Genomic DNA, 5,334 nt, shown 5'->3' on the forward strand with positions numbered 1-5,334 from the left:
CGCCAATGTACACAGGGGAGGTGTTATCCAGGCCACCAATGTACACAGTGACATGTTATCCTGGCCACCAATGTACACAGGGTCATGTTATCCTGGCCGCCAATGTACACAGGGGTGCATGTTATCCAGGACACCAATGTACACAGGGAGACATGTTGTCCTGGCCACCAATGTACACAGGGGGACATGTTGTCCTGGCCACCAATGTACACAGGGGGACATGTTACCCTGGCCACCAATGTACACAGGGGGACATGTTACCCTGGCCTCCAATGTACACGCAGGACATGTTATCCTGGCCTCCAATGTACACGCAGGACATATTATCCTGGCCTCCAATGTACACGCAGGACATGTTACCCGGCCTGCTGGTCCTACTCACTCATCACTCCGATCCCGAGCCGCACGGGTTAATAACACAACAGCCTCAGCGCCCTACACGTGTTCTACGGTAGATGGGCGGGGCGTATGATAATTTGGGCGGGAGAACAGCTGGATGGGCGGGGCTTATGCTGTTATTAGAAGAAGTTGGTGTAGCTGGCTGCGTTGCGAGCAAGTTTGAAGGCGGAGTTTCTGGCAGGAGGGCGTGCACCCAAGGTGGCTGTTGTTCTCGCGAGCGTGCCCAGCTGCACTCCGCCTCCTCGGTCGGCGCCTCAGGGTGAGTGAGCGCTGCCAGTGAGGGGAGACGGTCAGACTACGCGGGGAGGGCGGGGAGCTCTCTGGCCTCAGCCCTGCTAGGCTCAGCGGTGTCTATCCAAGCGGGAGGCCGCGTGTGTAGCTGCTCAGGGCGTTCGCTACTGTCCGTTTTCCGATCCGGGGAGGGCCCGGTGAGTAGTGATGTCTATGGGGGGCTGTGGGTGAGGAGTACCGCCAGGGGGTCACTGTACGGAGTCCGTTATGTGTTCATCGCCTTTGTCTTTGTGTTGCATCATTTGACTTCCATGAAGCGGATCCCAACTGGAGGGTTCGCATCCCGGAGCAATGGTGGAGGGGCCTGGTTACTCCTTGGGGGGGCTATGCATGATATTGGGTCTAATGGTGGAGGGGCCTGGTTACTCCTTGGGGGGGCTATGCATGATATTGGATCTAATGGTGGAGGGGCCTGGTTACTCCTTGAGGGAGGCTATGCATTATCGTATTGGGTCTAATGGTGGAAGTGCCTGGTTACCCCTTTGAGGGGACTATGATCGTATTGGGTCTAATGGTGGGGGTGCCTGGTTACCCCTTTGAGGGGACTATGATCATATTGGGTCTAATGGTGGGGGGGCCTGGTTACCGCTTTGAGGGGGGACTATGTATGGTCATTTTGGGTCTAAAGGGCAGGTTCAGACCATTTTCCAGACCAGAAAGTTGTGTGAGCCTGCCTGCAGTTCCAGTGCATTCTAGATGAGACCAGCAGTATTTATCTGGTCTGGAACTGGCTGTGCTGGTGTGAACAGAGGCCAGAAATCGCATAGGGATACATTAGGATGCATTTTGGGTCAGGAGATGATCTGGATGTGGTGTGAATGGCTCTAATCAGGTCCCTGATGACCTCATGAGGGTTCTGTGTGTGATCATAGTGGTTCTAATGGTGGGGGGCCTAGTGAGCTGAGGAGGCTATGTATGATCATACTGAATCTAATGTGGGAATGGAGCCTGGTGACTTCCTGAGGCCTATGTATGATCATACTGAATCTAATGGGGGGAATGGAGCCTGGTGACCTCCTGAGGCCTATGTATGATCATATTGAGTCTAATGGGAGAGGAGCAGTGCATGATCTTATTGGCTCTGGGATTAGCAATGGAGAAGGAGCCTGATGAACCTTGCTGCTTTATACCTCATGTCAGATGAGTACCAGGCTACTGCTGTGTCCCTAATGACAGGAGTGCACTGGCTCTTGCTTTGTAAGGGCCTGGATAGTCGTCTACTGACTATCAGAAGTGTTTATCAGAATCTGGCATAAGTGATGGTGAGATTCAAGCTATTGCTAGTGTTCTCCTTGCTTGGGGAATGGAGCATCAAACTGACTGGTGACCTCCTAGCCTTAGATGTTGGTGTCAAGCAGGTTGGCATCTTACCGGCCTTGGGGGCTAGCCTTGTAGAGGATGAGGAAGCGTTGTGGCTCCTGAATTTGCAGCTAGGTTCACAACCAATGGGTATCTGCTAACGTGCAGCATTTTGCAATATGCATTCAGTTGGTTGCATAGTATTTGATGTTGAATAAAGACATATGTCCATCTGTGTGTGTCTACTTACCCCCTCTTAAAAAGTCAGTAGGTTAGTCTGACGGGAATGGCCTTTCCTAAACCCATGCTGATTGTCATTAACTATACCATTATCCCGAACAAATTCTACCAAATAGTCTTAATCATTCCCTCCTAAGAGTTTACAAACTACCGATGTAAGAATAACTGGTCTGTAATTCCCAGGTTGGCATCTTACCCCATTTTTGAGTATTGGAACTACCGTAGACCTCCGCCAGTCACTCGGAACTCTACCAGTCATTAGAGTTCTAAAAGAATTAGGAATAATGGACTTGTTATAACCTCGCTTAGTTCCTTAAGTATTTTGGGGTGCAGGTTATCTGGTCCCAATGCTTTATTTGCATTAAGTAGATTAGGTATTTCTGGAAAAAGCAATACCGGCGCCCCCGGTTTGCAGAGAAATCCAGCTGTAAAGTTCATTGGTACACCATAGAGGCAGCTCCCACCGGTCAACAACGACCATCGATCTGGGAAACAAAAGCAACACAGAGCGCCTCCATATTGTAAAACTTTTATTTGAGTACAACACGCAAGTGAAAATTTACTTACACGAAAGCCAATGATCATAAGCTTAAAAGGAAACTATAAAATATAAGATCTCCAGCAGGGGAAGTCTGAGGGGATCTCCGAATCAGCGTCCTCTGCTCCCGTAGGTTCTGATGAAGGGGGTGTGCCCCTGAAACGCGTAGACCTTTTTAAAAAACAATACGGGAGCAGAGGACGCTGATTCGGAGATCCCCTCAGACTTCCCCTGCTGGAGATCTTATATTTTATAGTTTCCTTTTAAGCTTATGATCATTGGCTTTCGTGTAAGTAAATTTTCACTTGCGTGTTGTACTCATCAAATAAAAGTTTTACACTATGGAGGCGCTCTGTGTTGCTTTTGTTTCCCAGATTAGGTATTTGTTGTATCCCGCTTTCCGTCAACCAATTGGCTATATTTTGTGATGAACTCTGTGTTTTATCATGGACGTCAAACCCGTTTCCCTCCTGAGTATAGTGAGGAGAAAAAAGTGTTCAGCACTTCGGCCCTCTCCTTGTCATTTGTCACCAACTTCCCGCTTTTGTCCTTTATTGGGCCTGTCTGCTCCTTTCTCCCCTTTTTACTGTTTATGTATTGGTAAAATGTTTTGGTAAAATGTTTTTGTTTGTTTTACTATCTGTGGCAATATGCTTTTCACACTATTTTTGCTGCCCGTATTACTAGTTTACATCTTTTATTACTTTCTTTGTAGTTATGGAACGCCAATGCCGTCCCCTCGATCTTATATTTTGTAAATGCCATTCGCTTTTCCTTTATGTGAAGCTTTACGTTTTTATTCAGCCATACAGGTTTTGTTTGATCTTTTACTTTTATTACCCAATGGTTCTTGTCCTACCAGCCCGCTTCCCTTATCCAATATAGAAAGTAATCTATAGAAACCAAATTACAATATCCTCAATTAACGAGTGACGATTAAATCTAGGATGGCATTTTTCCTAGTTGGGACCTCCACCATCTGGTCCATGAAATTGTCTCGCAACATGTTCAGAAATCGGCCTGCCTTTGTTGAACTTGCGGTTCCATTAGCCCAATTTATGTCTGGGTAATTGAAGTCGCCCATCACGACGACATTGCCCTCCCTCCCAGCTATTTCTATTTCCGACTGTAGCTGAGCCTCCTCCCCTATATTTGGAGGTTTATAACAAATACCCACAATTAGTTTACGACTCATCTGTTGTATCCAGTTCCAGCCATAAGGATTCCACGTCCTCCCCACTATTTGATGTGATATTGTCCCTTATGTGCATATTTAGATAATTTTTAACATAAATGCATATCCCACCTCTGTCCCTCCGGAACAGGTTGTACCCCTCTATATTGGTGGCCCAATCATGTGCTCTGTCTAGCCAGGTTTCCGCTATTCCCACTATAAGTCCTCCTCGAGCATCATAAGTTCAAGCTCTTCTAATTTATTTGCCAGACTTCTTGCGTTGGTGTACATACATTTAATTCTTATGGGACAAAGGTTTACTTGATATTGGTTGGCCAATCTTGTATATTGTCTATGGCTATAGGATTTACTATATTGACTGCTTTTGGCACTGGTGACTAGAGTGAGCCTACTAATTGCCCCTTTATTACTTCCCTCTTTATTATAAATTGTATAGCGATATGCAGGTTGTAGCACCCACACAATAGATCCTCCCCATAATCATGAATTTTGGCTACAGCAAAATACAAGGCCAAGTCTAGTATGAGCAACCCCTGAGGAATATTTCTGGTTACATAGTTTGTAAGGTTGAATAAAGACCAAGGTCCATCCAGTCCAACCTATGTATGTGAGTGTCCTTTTCTGGCTTTACAGCTTCCCATATCCCTGTAGGTTCTGCGAATGAAGAAACTCGTCCAGTAGTTTCTTGAATTTATCAATGTTATCCAGATACCACCGCCTGTGGGAGGGAATTCTAAACTTTCCCTACTCTCACAGTGAAATATCCCTTGCAAATTCTATGATTGAACCCCCCTCTCCTAACCTCTTGTGTCCCCAGGTTCTCAATACAGTTTTAGGATTAAACGGTGCCCAGTGCCAGAACCAGGGAGTCTTGCTTGCCCTAGCCTAAAGGTTGCAGGAGAACATGACTGGGGTATTACCCAAGCTTGATGACCTTGTTTTTTTCCTGGTAGGAAAGTTAGTTTCTGGGATGCATCAGAGCCTGCAGGTTAAAGGAGAACTATGAGGGGAGTGCTTTTCACTCACCTCATAGTTCTAGCCGACCTGTGACAATGAGACTGTCACAGGTCGGCTCAGTAGATCGGGAGGTGAGCGAACACATACCGGGTTCGCTCGCCTCTCGATCCTGTCACGGCTCTCTGCCATGACTGGGAGGGGCTGGATTCCCCTCCGATCTGCCAGTGCTGACTGGCTGTCACTCACGCAGCTGGGCGGATCCCGTCATCTACGTCGGGATCCGCTGCGGCGTCTCAGTATGCTGCAAGCTGTAGCTCGCGGTATACTGAGCCTAGGGTGACGGGAGGATGTTAGTTTGTGTCCTCCCGTTACCCTAAGGAGAACTATGGGGAAAAACACTGACCCCATAGTTCTC

At 47.3% G+C, this 5,334-nt stretch overlaps 1 protein-coding gene across 2 annotated transcripts in view; it reads left to right on the forward strand.

The window, feature by feature from the left end:
• The first annotated feature begins 572 nt into the window (after positions 1-572).
• SPSB1 (splA/ryanodine receptor domain and SOCS box containing 1) overlaps positions 573-5,334 on the forward strand; it is a 22,697-nt gene continuing 17,935 nt past the window's right edge. Inside the window, exon 1 of one of the 2 annotated variants that reach the window (XM_018557500.1) lies at positions 573-658. The gene's annotated coding sequence lies outside the window, so the exon portion shown is untranslated. Of the gene's footprint in view, positions 659-798; positions 828-5,334 lie in introns of those variants that run through there. The other variant, XM_018557499.1, reaches the window with a different exon arrangement.

Source organism: Nanorana parkeri, unplaced genomic scaffold (assembly GCF_000935625.1).
Source record: "Nanorana parkeri isolate BGI_ZX_2015 unplaced genomic scaffold, ASM93562v1 scaffold287, whole genome shotgun sequence".
Taxonomy (NCBI): Eukaryota; Metazoa; Chordata; class Amphibia; order Anura; family Dicroglossidae; genus Nanorana; species Nanorana parkeri.